Raw genomic sequence first — 22,177 nt, 5'->3', positions numbered from 1 at the left:
ATTCCTTTAATCATTCCCCAGTCACTTCAAAACTGGGTTTTAAAGCGTATTTCTTGACCCATGTAAACCTCCATTATGTCATTTAAATTCTATAGAATATGATGGCACTATATTATACAATTCATGAACTTACTAGACCAACCGGTAGATCTATTTTAAATGACTGTATTTTCCAATGTAAGGCTTGTCGTGGAGACAAAAATGCACACAATTAGATTAAATCACAACTGAATTTGATAGATCAGACATTAGTTAATGTAAGGAATGTGGTGTATAATGAGTTCCACACACACCAAGTTCCTTGCAGCATGTGATCTCCAATCAGCTGCTTTGCATGACAGCAAACTTATTAAGTAATTTGTCTTTAAGGAGAGACCATAGAATCGTATGATATCAAGATATAGATTACACACACTTTGCACACTATTATTACAACCATATTTAAACATCACCATGAATAGGAAATAGTGGAATAACATTCCCAGGACATAATTCTAGAAAGAGATTTCAATGGCAGTGCTTTCTTGTCAGCGATCAGCTGTTTTAAGCAACAAACCTAGCACCTTCAGTAGGATCCATACACTGTTCAATGAAAACCGGAGGCAAGCACAGTGGTAACCCGTATAAGTAACAATTTGATAAAAGCTCTCGACAAAGTACCTCCCTTTGCACAAACACTAGAGCGATCAGAACGATATCCTTACAAACAGCATAAAAAACCTTGCATTTACTAAATCTGCAGGCATCTTAGCCGTGTAAAATTAGGTCACCCCTTATTTAAACATTACAGAAAACATAAGACAGGTTTAAACAGCTTGGCTAATGAGCCATTTGTTCAACGTACAAACTGTGGGTAGATATACAAAGGCAATCAAGTCTTTTTTCGACACAATGAGATCATACATACATGATCAGTCAGGTAACAAGAATCTTAGAAATCACATTTTCCTGACTTAACTCTGCGTTTCCTGTCCCTGCTAAGAAACATGTTTAAGACGTTTACTGCACTATTAATGGAATAAAAAATACATGATTTGGCTAGTGTTTGGAGTGCCAATGGACAGACAAGACAGATGACCTCAGAAGTAAACAGAATTGGCTTCCAATATTAAATCTTACAAAAACACCCCTAACATACAGGTTAAAAATCTGGGACTCTGGATTGTCTAAATCCAATGTCCATTGAAAGAACTTTTGATATGATAGACCAGTTGAATATAGATGCTAAACTATTGTGGTGTGCAGGGTTGTGCAATTTTTGGTAGTAATATGAAAAAGAAAAAGCAAGCAGCCCTGACAACAATCTGTCAGTCTTCACATGACCTTCCATTTGACCAGAGATGGAATGTATGTTTTGGGCAAAAGATCATAAGACATGGGGCTGGAAAGAGACGCAAGCCAGGAGATAAAATCAATTAAACACAATGGAACAGATTGTCCATATCGGGTATTCAACAGTATTTGGAATTATGTTTCTAATGAAACCGTACCATTAACATTAGAGGAAGCACAGGACAAAAAAAAAATGTTCTGCTCCATAACACATAGTTCCTTGTTTCCACGAATGGTGCTTCTAGTACACTTTACTGGCTCTCTTAAAGAAGCAGCTGTGCTCATAAAGACACCATAAAAACTGCCATGTGAGTGTTTGACCAACCAATAACCTATAAAAAGGAATCCTTTTTAAAGAGTTAAGAGAATCTAGTGTGTCTAGAATGTAGAAATTGAAACTAGCACACTTCTTGGAAAGTTAGTTGGTTTGTTTTGGTGGGCTCCAAATTAACATAGAAAATATAGAAAAGTACTCAATATGTCAAGGATCATCCAGTAAAAGCAATACAAACTAATGCATCATAAAAAAGGAAGTTGTTGAGTAGTCTTGATCAGTCACACGATAATATCCCAGAAATATTTGTGTGAGTTTTATACGCAAAGTATGTTTGGTTAATTCTCTGGTGCTGGACTTTGTCTTTGCAAGCTATTGATATCTTGCGTTTCCAAAATGGCTTCTTAATTGTCTTCCGGAAACTAAAACTGCCATCTAACAGTGTAAAAGCTCAAGTTTGCTTGCTACCGACACCTTAATAAATTTATACACATACCAGATTTTATCCTACCAGTGCACGTCCTCCTTTTAAACTTCACAGTAGGAGAAAATCAGTAGAGACTATGGGCCCCAATTGTGCACATCTGTCTTTAAGTGTGGCATATAGCACTGGTAGGGCATATTTAACAAGGAAAGTCTTGGTATGCATTCCTGCTGTTTCAATGCCAGACATCTGGCCCAGGGTGTAACGGGGTCTGCTTATTATAGCACATATTCAAAACCAGTCTACAGAACCAGGTCTTGATTGGAATGCTAGGGGCTGTCGGCTGAAAAGAGGAATACATTGTAGGCGAATAACAAAACTACACCATTCTACCTTCAGCGTCCTCAAAAGCATGTGAAGTGAAGGGGAAAGGAGATCCAAGCTACCATATGAAGTAGTATGTATGTCAAGACAGAAATGATAGAATAATACTCCTGAAGTAGATAATATAAAAGCAAAGAAAAACAAACTTTGTAAAATAGACATTTAATGTTCGACAAATTGGCTGAAGGGCGTTGTTGAAATGTAAATTGCTTTTTCTCATGTAACATGTTAGTGTACACGCTAAAATGTTGAACACTGCACTGTTCTTGACGCAATTTTTACAATTGCATGTTATTTAATGAAAAGCTGAAAGATAAAAATCTCTATTACAGGATACACTGATCCAACAAAATATTTTATTCAGATCTCAGTAAAGCTTTATTGTTCTAGCTCTAGATCATTCTTTTAACCCCCAACCCTGTGTTGTAGCTTGATTCACGAATACCAGAGACTTGTAAATCTGCAATGAAGCCAGCCAAAAACAGACAACGTCTACAGCTATGCCATTTATACTACACACCACTTTCTTCACCTATCTCCTTAAAAATAATTAAAGTGGATTAAAACAGCAACTAAAAGCCAACGCAGTAATCTTTTAGGCTCCTCTTTCTCATGGTAACAGACACAGCAGCAATTAGTCAGCTGTGTGTACACTAATCTAGCAGGTATGTTGGCTTTGGCAAACATGTCCTCAGGTCACGTATGATCACTAACTCTCAGTGTGACAAAGGGAATATAAACCTGAAAATCAGTCTGTATCATCTACCAGAAACTAAGGTGAGAGTAATTACTGTGGAACCTCCCTGTCACGATAAGTACTTGTATTTCAGGAATACCTTATATCTAGTGGAAGTTGGCCTCAGGACAATGGAATCAACACCTTTGATGACTCCCATACAATAGTTCTCAACCTATTGACATATTGCCCAGAGGGGGCTCTAACACACTGTGACTGACGGCTTTTAGTCTACTGCATTTAGTGCAAAGTCTTTTCAAAGTGATTTAGTAAGTAGTCAAAGAGACTATTAGATGCCTAATCCCATGAAACTTAGAATAAGAGGCATCACGCCAAGATGCGAAAGGGATGAGTTTGTTAAAGCTACATACAACCTCTGAGTTCTCTTCTTTAGGTGGACCTCCGAGGTCCTAAAAGCTTATGTAACTTTCCATCTTTTTCTAAGTTTCTGTTGGTCTACTAAAACAACATCTATTCTTATTAATGCTTCACAACAGACAAGATATTTCTGTAAACCAATGGTGTAGAACTAGAAATTACAGATAAAACAAGAAAATTATATACAAACATTTGTAAGGAGTCCTGCCTTCTTCAACGCATTTTTTAACTTTTAATGTTTTTTTTTACTATTATTATAAAGGCCATATTATTAGCAGCATATTATTTCAAATAAGTTATAGAAGCAATTCCATAACTCAAGCCAAAGTGCAGCGTTTCTACTAGGAATTAAATAAATAAATCAAAAACATTTTAACATGGAATAGAAGTCCTTACTTTAACATTCAACTGTGTATTACAGCCATCTGTATCTCATCAAAGTAAAGTGGAGAATATGGAAAATTAATCAAAACCTTTTTTCCCCCCACATTAAAAGAGTGGTACAGGATTTGCTTTAAATACATTTGACATGAGGAAAACCACATGCCCTGAAGACTGTAGGTTAGTGAAGGTGTTTATCATGTATACCATAAGAAAAAGGGAGAAAAAAAAATGTAGACCAAACATATGTTAAGTTGTAAAGCACCTCCCTTGGATGAAGTCACTGCTAAAAAAACAAAAAAAAAAAGTAACGAGGCACTGGAAAATAAAAATGTGGAGAGAAGAGGAAATTTAAGAGCTCTTTGAGATGGAGGATCGCATGTTAACAGTGGGTGAGTCACCGGTCAAAATTATTTACAGCAGGTGGGGTGGATATATCTTTCCCACTCACATTTGTGAATGCCACATTGACAGAACAGCTGTGCAGCTGAAAGTGGAAGGCCTGCAGCAGTGTATGACCAATTTGGTAACTTTTGGGACACAAGCAAGATGAGCCATCCAGAGGTGGTGAGAAAAGAGACAAAGAGACAAAAGGAAAGGGAACAGATCTACTGATATTCCAAGTAGCTCTTTGTCACCTATCAGTCTGAACGAGCACAGTGTCTCCTGTAAAGAAAGGATTATTGTGTGTCAAATTAACTGTTGGGGCAACGTGCATTGTTATAAGGTGTCATTCTACAAGATCAAATCCTGATGAGACAGAAGCCAGTTTTAAAGAAGTCTTTAGTTAATGGGTTGGCACATAGACTTTATAACACATCACAAAATGCAGTCAGCATTAAGAATGATACAGAGTGATGTGATGGGTGAGAAAAGGGAGAGTCTAGAGAAAAGGAACATTTGTATGAAAGTACTTTCTAGATTACTACATACACAGCCAAGGAAATAAATGTAAAAGAATTGTAGCACACATTAAATGGGCTGCGATAATACCAGTTATTAGAACTAGACTTGTACATTCGTTTTTGGGCGAACATGAAAACGAACACTAATACTGCATTTTCGTGGTTCAAAGCCAAAAAACAACGACACGACGGTGGCAAAATGTAGACGAAGACACCAAACAAGAAGAATCTTCATGTTAGTCTTAGTCTACTAATCTCCCTGGCCCCTTCCCCATCTAGCCTAGTTAGTCGTCAGGGGTTAAGGGGCTGTGCAAACTACTCTATTGGTCGGCTGCAGGGTTCTCCTCTGGCATCAACCAATTGGAGGACATTGTAGCCGACCAATAGGCTCACTCGCACCGCCTTTAACTTCTGACGGATCTACTATCCCGTTATCTACGTTTCATGGCAGGGGTTAACGGGAGCGGAAATCCGTAGGGTCGCCGTCAGGGGGTTAAAAGGCTGTGCAAGCGACCAATAGGCTCACTCGCACGGCCCTTACGGTGCAACTTGGCCGGCAGAGACGACTGGTCTCCCTTCTCCAACAGTTAAAAGTTTGTACGAACGACCAATAAAGTCGCTTATACAGACCTTTAACTGTTGGAGCAGGGAGACCAGTGGTCTCTGCCGGCCAAGTTGCTGCACCAGGTGTACTTCATTGGTTGATGGCAGAGGAGGCCCCTGCAGACGACCAATAGAGTTGTTCGTACGGACATTGAAAATCCTGGCGCCAAAGCTGCTGCGTAGTCTGTACCGCGTTAACCCTGTATTAACCCCTTCTACAAAAAAGAAAAAAAACGAACAATGTACATGAATATTCGCCACGAAGAGTTAGCTGGCACCCAAGTCTAATTAGAACTGTCCCTGACAGTATGGCTAAATAAATGGGCAGCCAATGAGTGGAGTGCTGGGTATAGAGATAGTAAGTTTAGTCTTGGTTCCAGCTGTCAAGATGACCCCAATGACATTACTCACCACAGGAGTACCCACTTAAGTTTATAGCTGGTTTAAGTTACACCAGCTAGACCACCTCTAACAACCAGTGGATTAATCTAATTATAGTATACCCCCCCCCAAAAAAAAAAAATCTATTTTAGGACAGCAACCCCACTTCTAAATATTTAAAGACTGAAGCCATAACTTTATATTTTACTAAAATTAAAAACGGTGTGTGGGAAGCTGGTCACCACTTACCCCCCCCGAACAAATGCAATACGCTTAAAACATATTTAATTTGCGGAAGAAAAAAAAAAACATATATTAGACAAACTACCGTATTTGCTTGATTATAAAACGAGCCTGATTATAAGACAACCCCCCCAAATCTGAATATTAATCTAGGAAAAAAAGAAAAAGCCTGAATATAAGACGACCCTATAGGAAAAAAGTTTTACCAGTAAATGTTAATTCATCTAAACTATTTTTTTTTTTAATATAAGTTATGATTGAGATACCGTATTTATCGGCGTATAACACGCACTTTTTTAACTAACATATAAAGCTGAAACCCTACCTGCGTGTTATACGCCGATAAATCCTAGAGCCAGTGGCAGAACTACCGGGGTCGCAACTGCGACCGGGCCCTGGAGTTCTGCCAGTCAGGGGGGCCCAAGGGGTGCAGAGCGGTTGCTGAAGACGACCGCTCGGCAACTCTCGGGCCCCCCTGACTGACAGAAATCCAGGACTCCTCTGCTGGCGGCCGCCGCCTGCCTCAGCCTCAGCCTCAGCCGCCTGCCTCAGCCGCCTGCCTCAGCCTCAGCCTCAGCCGCCTGCCTCAGCCTCAGCCGCCTGCCTCAGCCTCCGCCGCCTGCCTCAGCGCTTCAACTCTTGTGTTGGAAGCGTGAGGCGTTTGTCTCGGGTGCCGGCGCTCAGCAGTGAAGCGCCGGCACCCGAGACAAACGCCTCACGCTTCCAACACAGGAGTTGAAGGTAAGTGACCGGGGTGGGGTTAGGGAGAGAGAGGGGAGATCCTGAGAAGGGGGGTTAGGGTGTGTGTGTCTGAGTGTGTGTGTGTCTTACTGTGTGTGTGGTTTCCCAGATAGCAGTGATTCTGATGAAGTTTTTTTTGTTCAGTTTTTTTGTTCAAAAATGGGGGTGCGTGTTATACACCAGTGCGTGTTATACGCCGATAAATACGGTAAATATTTTGGTTTTATTTCCTTCTATTTTCCAACCTGCCCCCCAGTTATGCACATCTGCCCCAGAAATGCCTTATACCCCCTATATGACACTGTGCCCCATGATATGCCTTTTAACCCTCTAAATGCCACTGTGTCCCATGATATGCCTTTTGACCCACTATGTGCCACTCTGCCTCCAGAAATGCCGTATACCCCTACATGCCACTCTGGCATTTAGAGGGTTAAAAGGCATATTATGGGGAAGAGTGGCATATAGGGAGGTTTAAGGCATTCAGGAGGCAGAGTGGCGTATAGAGGGTTAAAAGGGCATTTCTGGAGGCAGAGTGGCATTAAGGTGGTTAAAAGGCATTTCACAGAGCACTCTGCCTCCATAAATGCCTTATGCCCCCCCATTTAACCCCCCCCAAACTTACCAGTCATGTAGCCGGGGCAGCGTGTAGATCCCACGCACTTACGCTGCAGCCGGAAGGAGGCGTGGCTAGCAGCAGAGGTTGTCTGCGCCCATCGCGCAGACCTTCCCCGACTGTCAGAGATCAGAGTTCCCCGCACCGGTGCAGACAACCCCCGCTGCTAGCCACACCTCCTTCCCGCTGCAGCGGAAGTTGTCTACGCGAATCGCGTAGACATCTACACGCTGCCCCAGCTACACACCGGGGACTCAGAAGTGCCGGTAAGTGGGGCGGGGGTGACAGGAGGATCCAGGTCCCCTGCAGCTGCGGGGGATCTGGATCTTAGTCGTCTCATAGTCAGACTTATTTGAGGTCTGATTATAAGACGAGGGGTATTTTTCAGAGCATTGGCTCTGAAAAAAAACTCGTCTTATAATCGAGAAAATACGGTATATACTTTGGTGAAGAGGAGTTTATCGATTTTGCCACCGAGAATGAAAATAATATTCAGTGACTGTCTACTAAGCAATGTTACACGTGGAAAAAATATGGTCTGATAAAATGCAGAGTCAGCAGCTTAATCCTTCTGGTGATTGTAAGATCTGGCAGAGCTTTTCATTTTACCACCATTTCTCTGTCTGGATGAAGCACATACACCAACAGTTCCACTCAAACCACAAACCTCAGACAGTTTCTACTTTCTAGGGAACAAAGCATTTTTTATGAGTGAGGTAACAAGTTGCCATTAAACCCCTCCACCACATCCTGTGTAATCTGAGGCTTTCCATGTAATGATGGGACCTCCTAGAAATGTGTGGACTCAGCTACAATGGGGCCAGGATGACAAGTCCCATTTAATTTGGACTTAGGAAATACGTGTTACAGGTGCAAGGGATCAGATGGAAGCTTTGGCTTCTCATTTGCTGAAATCATACATAACCCTTTGGATGCTAGAGGCCCAATACCTCTCTCACGTTGACAAATGTTTTCATTCCCATTTAGCTTTGAGATCATATACCATAATTTTACCACCTTAGCTAGAAGACCATCTCAATAGTCAACCTTTTTTGTACAAATGTTACCACTTTTGCTCAGCATGCACCACTGTGGAAGATTAGATTTTGACCATATGTACTTGGGTCCACAGAACAGAGGAAATATAGTACATAAAATATCATAAATTGGTGTAGTTTGAGGTAAATACCTTCCAAGCTCAGTTTTTGTTCTTTTGAATCAAACCAGAGTTCAAAGGCACCTTTAATAAAATAAAAAAAGGTCCTGATATTAGTTGTCTGTTAAAAGGTGTTGCATTTCCTAGCATGAAGACACCTAAATAAAGAAAAAAACTGCCAAAATACACCAAGTGCATTGTTTGCAATGAGTATGGCTTAACTGTGTTGAACCATACAGGGTTGTCTTGAGATTATGGGGCTCTGTTACCCCCACACAGCACCACCAAGTCGTACCACAGTCCGAGTGAAGGTGGAGGTCTATGCAATGCAGATCTCTTCACCAACACATACTCTGCAAGTCAACTGCGGTTGGCAGTTGGTGAAATTATGTTTCTACCATAAAACTCAATAAAGATGCACCTTTTAGAGTACAAAAATGTTGTGTATAAAAGCTATATACACATTATGTGCAAATAATGGGCCTATGTTTGTAGTGGGCAGTATTTACAGCTCTCCCCATGTCTGGAATACACAGGTTAAATGCAGGATAGGCCTCGGTGTTTAATTTTCAACCTGACTAGTGAGATTATCAAAAAAAAAAAAAAAAAAAAAAAAAAAAAAAAAAAAATCAACCAGACTAAATATAGTACAGGCGGAGAATGTGGTTCATTTGGTTTCAATTAAAGCAAAGAATGATCAGTTTGAGCAAAGAAATCTCCCTTACATTCCCCATATGTTGGAGGAAGACAAAGAGACATTAAAGGAAGTGGAAATCCCTGCAGAGATAGGACCCTACAGATCAGGAAACACACACATTTCTATCACAATGCTAAAATATAAATAGACTTTATAGCAGCACAACATAACAAATACCTTAGTTTTGGACGTAGAAAACAAAAAAAATGCACAATTATACAACCATTTGAAGGTGACATTAGACGTGTTTCTGAGTAGGACGTAATTAGATGCAAGTTGTATGCCCATACTCTGACCTTTGTGGTTTGTTTTGTGTGAATTAGCTCACAAAAACAAGCATAAATGAAACATGTAGACTAAAATGTTTGAGTAATGTCGAAATCTTCTGTACATAAGAACTGGTTCGCACGTCCATCAACTGGCACCATGAAGAGCCAACTTTCTATGTGCCAGAGGCAGGCGAAGTCTGGGGCCTTGTGACTCTGGAGTACTAACGTGGTAGCCACCAACTCATTTTGTTGAGCTCTGTTGCAGGTGAAAATTTTGGAAATCTGGCACCAGTTGAAACAACAGGAAGAACAACATATGTGAAGTAGTGTTACAAACTACATTATTTTGGTAAAATCCGTTTATGCTTCTCGAGTCTCGGAAAAGTGATGCACCACGATTTCAAACACTGTTTTAGCTGGTGTTGATACGATTTTAAGGGTTTTATGATTTATGGTCTAGGAAAGATTGCCAGTCGATACAGATGTCCGATTACAGGTTACGTAACTTCATTTGCTGATTTAAACATCTTCACGTAACATGGATACGCACGTTTGTTTTTCTTTTTAAACAATGATGCGGATTACACTAATAAATTCTGATATTTTTGTCCCATCACCCCAAATCTGCCATTTAAGGAGCGTTGACAGATTATCCAAGTGTTTTCTTTCAAGAAAAAAAAATAAAAAAATAAAAAGATACTTTATTAAAGAATGTTGTGAAGTGTCTTTCTGGCTCAAGCAATTAGCCAAACCTCTGGGATAATGTCAGAGATCAGGATTACTTTTACAGTAAATTGTCAAATTTTCCCTGTTATTCTATTCAGGTTCTTAGAAATAAGAACATCACTCCACTAGGTACAACAGTCTAAATTCAAGTTCACTCAAGTTGCTTTGACACACTTTAAAACTTTCTGTCCAGGTCTTAGAATGAGGACTTGCAACAATATATTTTATTAAAACTAAAGGAAATGTCGACCAGCAATACAAGAATTGATGCATAATGTACATATATACCTAATGATACAGCCTTCTTGCACATTTTCAATTAAATTACACAAATGTAACTTAACCCGATGATAGTTATTCAAATAAAGTGAATACACCTTATTTCTTTTCAGTAACATGTTATTTTACCTTTGTAATATTGTTTGGATCTTCTAGAACTTAAAAAAAAAACCCAGCCTATTGCAATGACATGTGAAAGAAAATAATATTATGCGGACACGTCCAGAAGCTAGGGATTTCCTGAGGTCATTGTCCTTGCAGTAATAATAATAATACTCTTCCACCTGTCGTCTCGTGTTATTTTAGGAAGTCCTTGTCTACAGTCTCATCGCTCTCATTCCTCGTCCAGCAGCAAACAGGATACACCTGTACACATCACTCACTTTCTGCATTAAGACAACCTGTAGCTTTTTTTTTTTTAAATCAATGGATTAAGATTCTATTACATGAGCAAGATATGGCTTTACATCAACGTCTACAACTAGTGTACCAGTGGACAGCAATCAGACCAGGATAGTACTTATCCAAACTCCAGTAGCCTAACAGCATAAAACCCAAGTCTTCATTAAAAAAAAAAAAAAAAAAAATTAAAAAAAAACTTTAAGTGCTTATTTCAATATTTGTACCAACATATATTCCTCATTGTTAGCAGTGGCTACAGACTCTAGGAGCGCCAATAATACGACATGGTTGGTGCAAGGCTGGACGTGTAAGTTAGCTGGTAAGACATTCTGTCTCATGCACAACTGCGTGGTTTTACCGATTGAGTTATCACAACAAACATATCTTTGACCTATGCAAGTTCGAGGCCCCAATTTAAATAAATAGTTAATGACCTGCCCCATATGTACAGTATCCATTCCATCAACTAAAGTTGGTTGCTAGTTTCAGCAATGGATGAAAGAACGGAGGTAAACTGAAATTTTAAGTTCAGATTTAAACAAGGCACTTGTAATCTGAGAAGTTTCTGGAGGAGACACAAACTTCCTGGTTGAATTGAAATAAGCATACACGGCACTTTTTTGCATGCGAGGCAGTTTAATGGGTTGGTATAAGAAATTTTTCACAATTGCTGTAGTTAAGCATAAGATCCATTTAAAAAATATATACTTTCAACAAGAAATTTACATACAGAAAGAAATTGTGTCCTGAAAATTTAAAAGGGAAATATTTAAAAAAGCACAAAGCAGAGACGCCGGCTGTGAAAAGAAAGTGATTACACAAAGTGATGAATGTATATTAGTGTATTTCAGAGCTGAAGAATAGATGTAACTTAAATGCACGTCTTAATGCCATCACTTAATGAAACACACCTACTCTGAACAACAAAAGTTCAGATAAACAGCTACAAGTACAGTCCTGTATTGTGCCATTCCATTTAAATCATGTTTCTGCAGACTATTTAAAACAAAAGAATGGTGAGAGTCAGTGTTTATGGCGCAATAATCAGAGGTTATTAAAAAAAAATGGAGTTTTAATTACATTTTCCATTCCTTCACTTCAAAACGCAAGGTCTAAAAACAAAAGTAACCGACCATACTCTGAATCCTCCATGCTACATTTGTCACTACAGAAGAATATTAAAAGTACCCTGTGTTGGCTGGCGTGTTAACCTTGCAATTAATGTATTTAAATAAAGCCGCAAGTGTCATTATACAAGGCTATAGAGCATGCATAGTAGTAAAAAAGCTGTGTGGCAGACATAAAATCGATCAAATAACATTCAAGGCCTTGGCGTAAAATACGGTTACTAAAGTCTTGAAGCATATGATCAGGCCATCATAGCCATACCACGGTGTGACTGCATTTTACAAAATCCAATGCGGTTAAAATCAGCTCTAGAGGATATGGAATGTATTATTACACATATACATTTTGTTTTCGCCGCCTGGCAAGTATTCCCTATTGCCCTGTAAGGTTTCCTTATGCCTGTCTCTCCTGATTACTAATATCAAAGCTACACTGTTATAACCACAACAATAATGTAAATGTTCCAGATACGCGAAAACCAAAACCCTGTTACAGAATACCATTATAGTCAGAAAACAAATCATATCTACCCTTGGGTCACCTGTCTCTTTTCGGCCTAATTTCAGTCAATACTGCATCTGTTTTAAAATATCAACCCCTGACATTCCTGTATTACAGCTCTGAGGAGAGCCTCGGAATAACTCACGCTGGTTCTTACTAGCGATGGTGGAAATACATTTCTAACTTCAGCTCAGTAGTTAGAATGTGATATTATTCACATGAACTATTCAAATTTTTCGTTTCGGACCACAAATTCCTTTTCCTGCCCAATAGTCAAAAATCAGGTGGGGGGGGCTTTTTAAATTCGGAAACTAAGCTTGTTGTCCTATGCCCACATACATACACGTACTCATTTTCCAACAAGATACAAGCCATGGATGTGGAAATGCAAGACATGAAAGCAGTAGTGAAAGAGCCCAAGCATTTTGGATGAAATGTCGTTTCGTGCTGGGCCTGGCCTTGTTTTTTTGGCGATTGGCAAGTTTCCTTAAGTTTGCAATTCGTACACATGGGCAAGTCTAGTCTATACGGCCAACCAAGTATCCCTTAACAAGGAGCCCTCCTGCTTCTGTAGCGTAGTTAGGAAAGACGATGCTTAAAAGTGTACGGACAGTCAGGAGAATACTACTGACTGGTCCATGTTCCTACAATCCTATGAGGAGGGATTGGTGTACGGAACTGGCAGCTCAGTGTAGCCGACGGTTATCATGGTAACAAAATAACCAAAACAGTGAAGTCAGCTTTCCAAGCATGTACAGAATGATCTAATCCCTGCTAACAGGCAAGGAGCATAGAGCCCAACATCTGCGAAACATTTCCACTAAATAAGAAAACAAAATCATATAGTTTTTCATGCTATTAAGAAACCTATTATATTTTCATGAGCAACTGCTGGATAATGGAAATTGGAGACCGTTAACGCACATCCCGGGAGTTCTGTGAGATTGTTGACATTTACCAAATAGAAGCCAAGGTCTACAACTTTCCTGAATCAGTAGCTAAAATAGTGGGTGATGGAAAAAAAAAAGCAAACAGGAAGTTAAGATGGAGGCTTTCTAATCCTTATCAATTGGAACTTATTTTTTTTTTTCGTCAGAATTTCTGTGGTAAACAAAACCCCTTTCTAAGTCATGGGAAGTTGTCATCAGATTTTGATAACTTAAGTAGGGCTGCAACAACTAATCGATAAAAGCGATAATGAAAATCGTTGACACCAATTTTCAATATCAATCAGTTGAATCAATTTGCTTGAATTTAAGATTTTTCCAGAGCAAATACTAAAACTAAGATCTAGATCCCTGCAGCGCCGTCCTCGCCTGGTGCTTCTCCAAGTCAAATTGTTAAGTTATATATTACTTATGTCTTGTCTACTCATTGCGCAGCACTACAGAATATGATGGTGCTATATAAAAACAAGTCTCCAACTTATGAAATACAAGAGGAGGTGTTGTGTGATTTTAATGGTCTTTTGTTATTGGAATATAGTACTTTTTTCCCTGGGATTTGAAAAACGGATATCCAATGCTGACAGGGGAATTTATGCCCCTCACATGAAAGCTAAAAATACATTTTTGTGTACTCCATTCTTTACATGGGAGATCTCATGCCGAGCTGGGCTCAGCGGGGGACCCCGGCACCTTCTGCCAAATCAGCTGTCTTTGCATAAGACAAGAAAGCTGGAGTGAATTTAGAGACTATTAGTGAAATCAAGCTGACTTTCAAATAATACAAAAAGGAATCTTAACTGAGCAATGAAAGGCAGAAATTCTATCAGCAGAGAGAACCCACTTTCCAGCTACTTCTATATTCTACTTCTTGCGACAATCGTCTAGTATTTATAGCAAAGTTTTGTGCAGATTGTTTCGCAAAAGTCACCCGGAATGCAAGGCAGATCTAGGCATTTGTGATTAGTCTCATTCGATAGCACATCTGCCCAAATATTAGCTTATTTCATCTAATGAGATACTTTTCTTAAATCTTACCTTTGTGGTCAAAAGCGATATTACTAAGAACAAGTTTACCGTCATTCATAGAAATAAGCTCCATCTCATACACTTTAATTGCTGCCTACCTAGGTTCATCATTGGTTAATTTCTTTAAGCTTCACACTGAAAAGTTTTTTATGGATCACTGTAGCTTTATAAAATGCAGCTTTTATCACATAAGGTAATTCTGTACACCACTTTTGGCCAGGTTTGTATTCTCCCTGTAACAAGCGCCTTTTCCCCCTGAAAGGCGTTCCTGATTTATGTTTTAATATGAACACAAACCTTATGTAACAATATCAGAAAGTAACTGGAACAAATGTAACTTGCGAGAAACCATTAAGTAATGATATTGACTTTAGGGCGTCTACCAAAGTCTAATTACTTTGTAAAGTTTGGCTTCAGGTGACTCAATTCATGTAGGGAAGGGAATAACTACAAAATAATTAATACAGTGATTGACATTCCAATAAGTACAAGTGTGACTTCTGGGTCCTAGTTAGGGGTGTGCATGATGTTCTATTAATTATACTTAATGTTTTGCATAATTTTGCTTGAAATTGAAGTTCGGGGGGGGGGCTGAAATTAAATCTCATAACCACAGCACAGATCAACTAAAAACAGTTGAACACCATGCATGCACAGTGGCACGGTCTGCGCTTTGCAGACATGGAGTATTGACTTAAAACTAGTAAGACATCTGTTTGACCTCCTTTTAGAAACTCTGGGGCCACAAATAAAAAAAAAATCCTCATGTAAAACTAGTTACCTGATGAACACTTGTTTCATTACGATAATTAAGAATACAGTGGAGTCCATTGTCTTCTTATTGTATGTCCCATGATGTATACTTGTAATTATAATCATCTTTGATTTATACAGCACCAACATTTTACGCAGCACTTCTTATGTATTGTAAAGAAGGGTATCACAAAACTAAAACTGACCAACCAATTCATTAGGTAAGAGAGCACTGCTCAAAAACTTACAATGCTATTAAACAGCTTTATACTCGAAGAAAGCTGTAAATGCTATAATGTTGAGCGCCTGAGCTTTTACAATGGGTAGGTAAAAGGTCTGTTGTTGAATTGGTGCAATTGACATTCCCTTTGAAACAATGTTTCTAAACAACATTTGCAGATTGAGAAACTGATCTGATCAGCTGCTACTTTCCTGAAATGTAGTCAACTGCTTGCTGATCTAGTGCTGCTTGAAGGCTCCAGGTAACGCACAGACAAAATATAGGTCAGTAGAATCTGATCCATAGTATTATTTTCATTCAATACAAAATGTAACAGATAGGGGACAAGGCAAGGAAAGAATTGTTGTGCGCCCAACAGCCTAACCATATCACCCAAGACTGCTGCAAACTGCAGGTACATGAGTGATCCGACTAGTTTCTATTCCTAAATGATTTTGGCGCGGCCCTAGCACAAAACACATGTAGGCTCCAAACGTTTAATGATACAAGAGGGAAATGTAATCTCTTCTATAAAGCTACCATGGTTTTGGTAGCTTTCCATACACCAAGGGGCAGATCCAGATCTCAGAAGGACACACACACCCACCCCAAAATACCGAGACACCTACAGCCACTCACTTACCATTGTAAAGCTTCATCCAGTCCTTAATCCAGATAATACACTACTTCCGTGAGGTCACGTAATGTGACCCACGCCCCCCACGGAATCAGGGGAATAAGAATGTTGCAGTCTCTCAGTGGGGGGTAATTGCCATGTTGCCCCCCCTGGATCCGACCATGCATACACCTCAGCAAGCAGTCCTCAGATTTTAACACTATGCTTAACTTAGCTATCCTACCCAATGTTGCATCACAACATTGTGAAAGGGTACACAAGTACACAAGAAGCTGATCATTGTGGTTGCCTGCTATAAAAAGCACACAAACCCACTGCTTACAGTATACTTATCAGACTCCTTCAATAACTAGTTATTCTGAAAAAAGACAGACATTGCTTAAGACTAAAAGCCTGTAATTTGTTAAAACAGCAATTTTCCAGTCTTTGTTTAGAAAGAGAGCATGTCCAAGCAGTTCCTATGTTAAGATTTCCAAGGATACTATTTTACTGTGGTTCTATTTTGCACTGAGCACTCCAACTACCCAGACTTTCCACTGTGTCATATGGGCGAAGACTGGCTACTGGCTTCTGACTGTGCAAACAACATTACTCGCATTCATTCAGTTCTGTATAACTACCATGCTCAACCAGCAGAGTTTATTCACTTACGTGGGAGTTGGCAGGAGACATACAGCATTCACTATACATTATAAAGGTCTAGCCTAGTGGGCATCTGGTGCAAGAAAAGCTTGAACGTCCCTGTAAAACACAGTAATTGGGATTTCTTGAAGGTCACTTCACGAGCTCTACATATGGCACAGCCACCTCACCTTGATTTGCAGAAAAATCTCACAGGTGTTGGCCCTTGATCATACATTCAATAAACTGAAACCAAAACTCTCTTGCTAATGTTAACTTTAGTGAATGTTCACCATGGGAAACTTTTCTGGTTCAAGATTTTATATCCAATCATGCCAGTTCATCAGGCTCTACCTTGGGACACACCATTGTGTGACCCTTGTCATGTGCCCACAAGGCAGGCCAAGTGACTCTTTTTAGGGAATACTTAACTCTCATGTGATGCAAAGGTAGGCCCTGCAAGGGTGTTACCTTAGAAACCACAAGAGAGAAAGACTCAAGTGTATACATGATTAAACCTTCAAGAAAAGAAGATCATGACAGATTTGCTAAGGCTTATTTTCTTACTCGAGCTTAACTGATGATTTTTGGAAGTGGAACGACACCTTTAAAGACAACATTGTCGCAAGTTTATCACTAGATAGGTACACATTTTAATGCAATACGCTATGATCATCAATGAAGCATCTCCGATTAGCGTGTTATTAAAGACCTTATGAAATGTAACTCGAAAGACTGCCTGTGGCCGACATAAAATTGTAGAGTCCAGGACAGGACATTACTGCACAAATACGGTCTCTGATTGAGACGGAAACAGGTCAGAGGAGATAATAGAAGTCACAGGATCTTCCTCCTAGTAAGGGCTTTGTCAGCTATAACCCACTTCCTGGCTGTGCAGCAATCATAGTTAACCCACCAGAAGAAAACACTAACTTTGGGAGAAAAGCCATCATTAGGAGCTGGGGGGGGTATGACCTATGACCTAGCCATGCACAGGCCATTCCTCATGCTGGCACTCAGAAAAGGAAAAGCATTGTTATTTATTTTTACATCGGCTGAAAAACAAAGAGGGGATATGGGGGGTCTTTAGTTCATATATGGACTTATTCAACAGCACTGGAGTAAATTAAAGAAGAAAAAAAAACCGACAAGAAAACATAAATCCCACTTAAGCGTTACAAATAAAGTGATTTCGCCACAAAGTATCTTTCTTGTTATAAGGTGAAAACAAAATAATCTTGGTGCCACATCAAGTAAAATGATCTGCTGCCCCAAATGTCTGCATCGTCAGCCTCGTCTGGCTCTTCATTTCCTAAACCCACTTTATGGTCAGATTGCAGAGCTAAGAGGTTTTTAATGTTTACAGAAAGTATACTTTTTTTTAGTTTTAAAGACAGGAGTCAAATGGGCTACGAGTGCCTGACACAGATGTCTTAAATTCTAATGCCAATCTAACCCATCCTCCCGCCGGTGCTTGCCCTGGCAGCAGCTGCAGTCTTGCATGATGATAAATTTAACAGAAATTGCCACATACACTTCCTGTGACAATCAATTTCCTGTCCATACCGACCATGTACACCATACTTTACTCGGGGAAAGGAAGCTGCACTGAGCCAAAACACATAATACCATACGGTTATCAAAACCTTTTCTGTCTGCGTTTATATGTGTCGGCTAATTGGAAACCCGCAGCATCTAGAAGCTTGGCATGATCCGGATATATATACTGTTGATGAAAGTCGATGAAAGCAGAGTAATGATTTATAGTATAGAATATTAGGATTGGTTAGCGCTGGGACAATACATTGAATCACCCAAGCCTGATGAGTTTATACTTGTCGGTAGCAACCATGAAGTTAAGAAAATAAATCATTAAAGTGCAGATTTTGGCAGCTTTCTTTTAGATTTCTATGTGTTTAGAGAAATCTCTGTAGGGTGGGAAGAGCTCCCCCCTGTGGACATCAGCAGAATATCACACGCTCATCAAAACCTTCAGCTCTCATTATCCTTCTAGCTCTACTGTATAGTATATTGAGTAGAGGGGACACTCCGATACCTATGTAAAAGATCTAAAGGGGGAATTTGCACCATGTGCTAGTTATTAGATCAACATGGGATATCTGCGCCTACTGTCATTTAATAATACACTAGCCTATTAGTTCTGTGTGATAAAGACGTAGTGAATACAGGGCTAGTATTCCAGGCATCAAGGTAGCTGCCTAGGGTACCAGAATCTTGGGGGCATCAGAGACAAACACGTCAGAAGCAGCGACAACACCTGGGCTGTTTTCCACATTGGGAGCCAAATCCCTGCACCCCCTGTTTCCTCCCTGATGTCCCCCTTTTTGGGACCTCAGGAGGATTGCTGGGTATGACAGTATCACAGTATGCCCTAGAAGTCACAATAACATGTATCAAACCAGCAGTTAGTGGGTTTATAACTTAAACTTTCTAAAAACACAAGGTTTTCTAAAATAAAAAGTTGCCTGGGGTGCCATTATTTGATCTACGGCGGATTCTGGGTGAATAACTCAAGTATTAGTCCACCCCAGCAGTTTTATACAGCGACTTAACATGGAGATAAGGTAGCAACAATCTAAAATCACCTTTAAGATCAGTCTACACGGAAACCCTAACACAAATGTTCCCTCTGCGCTACCTGCGGTCAAGCAGGAACTTTAGAAAGACAAAGAGCAATCTGGATGTGACAGCTTTATCTTGACACGCCAAGTATTATATGACCCTGAGAACGTTACCATTCACCCGGAGACCCTAGGCAAATCCCCAAAGAATTTACTCAGTAGATGTGCGTTGAAACATTTCTTTACGCTGACTTCACTAAGCACCGCGAAGCTGGGATATTCATGCAAGAGAAACTAACCGTGGTCGACTCCCAGCAAGGTCAGCGATCCAAAAATATTTCTACTCAGCTGTAAGCCCACAGTTTAGTCAATAAACCCAGGGTAAAAAAAATGTTCCCATAGCTACACCGTCTTTAAATAAATATCTGACATTCAAGCAGGTTTATTGCACATTATTAAAAAAAAAAACTTTTAAACAATAGATGTGATTTGTTTACTGGTTATCTATTCAAAATACTGAGAGCTCTAAAGCTTAAATGATAAATAAAGTTGGTTACCAAAAGGCATCATGATTTTTTTTTTAATAGAGATCTCTTTCATATGGTTTAATCTTGGGGTTCATGCATCATTCAGTCTGTTAATTCTGGGTACATTCTATCATAATGTATGCCCACCCTAATCAATCCAATACTATGCCTTCTCCTTTAAATTAACCCCTATGTATCTTAGTGCTAGTATAAGAGATTTCTAGATATATCTATATAGATATATGGGACTAGAATCACTCAACTGGAGCAAGGAACCTGCACCCAAATAGGCATGTTTATTCTAGAGCTTTCATTTTAACCCTCTGTATGCTGGATGGGGTCAGATGATAAGGGGAACAGGGCAAATTTCATACAACCAGCATGTTGGGAGGTGAGGGGGGAGTCCTACATTCCCATTAGTATTTTAGGTGGCATAAAAATCGATGGCAAAAGGAACTTTTGTTAAACATTTTCAATGATAAAACAGATTTTATTTAGGGATTATTCTGCTAGTTTTCTCAGTAAATAAATAAAATTATAGACTCTGGGAACCTAATTAGTGTTTATGAGAACACGGCGATTAATATTTACATGTAAAAATCTGCAGGAGTTGGCTCGCCTCATCACAGAAGAAACATTTTAAAAAAAATATATAATACATTTAACCGCCGAAAAAAAATAGAAACAAAAACTGATTAAGTACTTTTAGTTATTGCCCAAGAAACAAGCTATTTGTTTATCTGTAATCCTCTTAGATCTTAAAATCTTCAAAACAAAAAAATAAAAGAGCAAAAATATTTCAATAAGTGGCTTAAATGGCCTTAAGTTATTCAGCTAATGTGGATTTAGTGTACGTGCTGCATGCTGGATTATATTGTTGTTTGTTTTATATAGGCTGTTGAACAATGAAATAAAACACATTCCTATGGCAAAGAAACCCACACACTCGTATAGAACGTACCTTTTATTCCTATGGCTTTGATCCTCGAGTTAATCCTGAAGACAGAGAAGCTTCTGGGTGTGAAAGCAAGGATCAGATGGTAATGAGTGCGATCAGACACGAGTGCAGCGTGTAAACGCACCGCTCCAACGATCCGATCGCTTCTTCGCAGAGGAAATGACTAAGACGAGAAGACAAGCCCTAATTCCTAAGGTAGGGCTCATTAGCATACACAGGACCCCGCCCACCGCAGTGTATGCTTATGTGACAGGGCGGGTCGTGGGCTGGGACAATGGCCAGACTGGTACCTGGGACCTAAGGCTCTGTTAACAGTGCCGGAGGTGGGGGGAGGCGGATTTTAGGGCCAAGGTTGAACATGAGAATGGTGGACAAACAACGCAGGCGAAAGTCATTTTCCTTCTAAATACAAGCAGCGCATGTTGTTTTATAATATTTTAACCCACTCGGTGAGTCCCGGAGCCAAATTAGTCACTTATTTCAACAGAGCTGCCCCCCCCCACACACGCATACGCTCCATCCTCAGATATTTACTTTAGCGGTTTTAGAGTTAATGACCGGTTTTAGTTTCCAACCCGCCCGCTCCCATTTACCAAAAAAAAAGCTCTGTTATGTGTGGATTTTTCTTATAGATGTCGTTTTTTTACCAGTCTGTCTGTACAATACCAAGCAGGAGGCATCAATAACGAATTGTTTATGTCTGTTTTTTTTTAACATGATATAATCACAACTGTAAGATTGTAAGCTTGCGCGCAGGGCTCTCTCCCCCTAATGTATTTGTCTTAGTCTGTCAGTTCTTGTCTTGTCATACCCCTTGAATTTATGTATTGTATTAAGCGCTGCGTAACCTGTTGGCGCTATATAAATAAAACATAATAATAATAATAACTGGGAATTCTCAGGGTTTTTGCCCCAGTCTCAGGGTGTAGGGGCAGATTCTCTCTTACTATTCTGCCCTGCTGCCATCACATATCAGCCTTTCCATTGATGTGTATATATATATATATATGTGTATATATATATATATATATATATATATATATATATATATATACACACATTTATTATGGTATCCCTGGTTGAATGCAGGTGACTCAATTAAGTGCATCATTAAATAATGAAAAATCAAGGTTTCAACGAGGACCAATATTAGAGCCATTTGGGTAACGCGTTCACATATAGGGTGAGATTTATTTTTTCTGAATCCGTTTGTTTTTAAGAAAATAAAGGTATTTCAACCAAAAAGTCTCTAAAACAATAACACTGCTGAATTTGTTTAACCTTGCCATATAAAAATAGTATGATCCATGAATACTATGATTCCAAGGTCCTGGGAAAATATCAATTTTA

At 39.5% G+C, this 22,177-nt stretch overlaps 1 protein-coding gene across 1 annotated transcript in view; it reads right to left on the bottom strand.

Annotated features, from left to right (window-relative positions):
* Positions 1 to 20,991, bottom strand: part of FHL3 (four and a half LIM domains 3) — a 35,528-nt gene extending 14,537 nt beyond the window's left edge. Inside the window, exon 1 of the mRNA XM_053454547.1 lies at positions 20,831 to 20,991. The gene's annotated coding sequence lies outside the window, so the exon portion shown is untranslated. The remainder of the gene's footprint in view (positions 1 to 20,830) is intronic.
* Positions 20,992 to 22,177: the final 1,186 nt, after the last annotated feature.

Source organism: Spea bombifrons, chromosome 2 (assembly GCF_027358695.1).
Source record: "Spea bombifrons isolate aSpeBom1 chromosome 2, aSpeBom1.2.pri, whole genome shotgun sequence".
In the NCBI taxonomy this organism is placed as follows: Eukaryota; Metazoa; Chordata; class Amphibia; order Anura; family Pelobatidae; genus Spea; species Spea bombifrons.
This window is presented reverse-complemented; position numbering and strand designations above follow the sequence as displayed.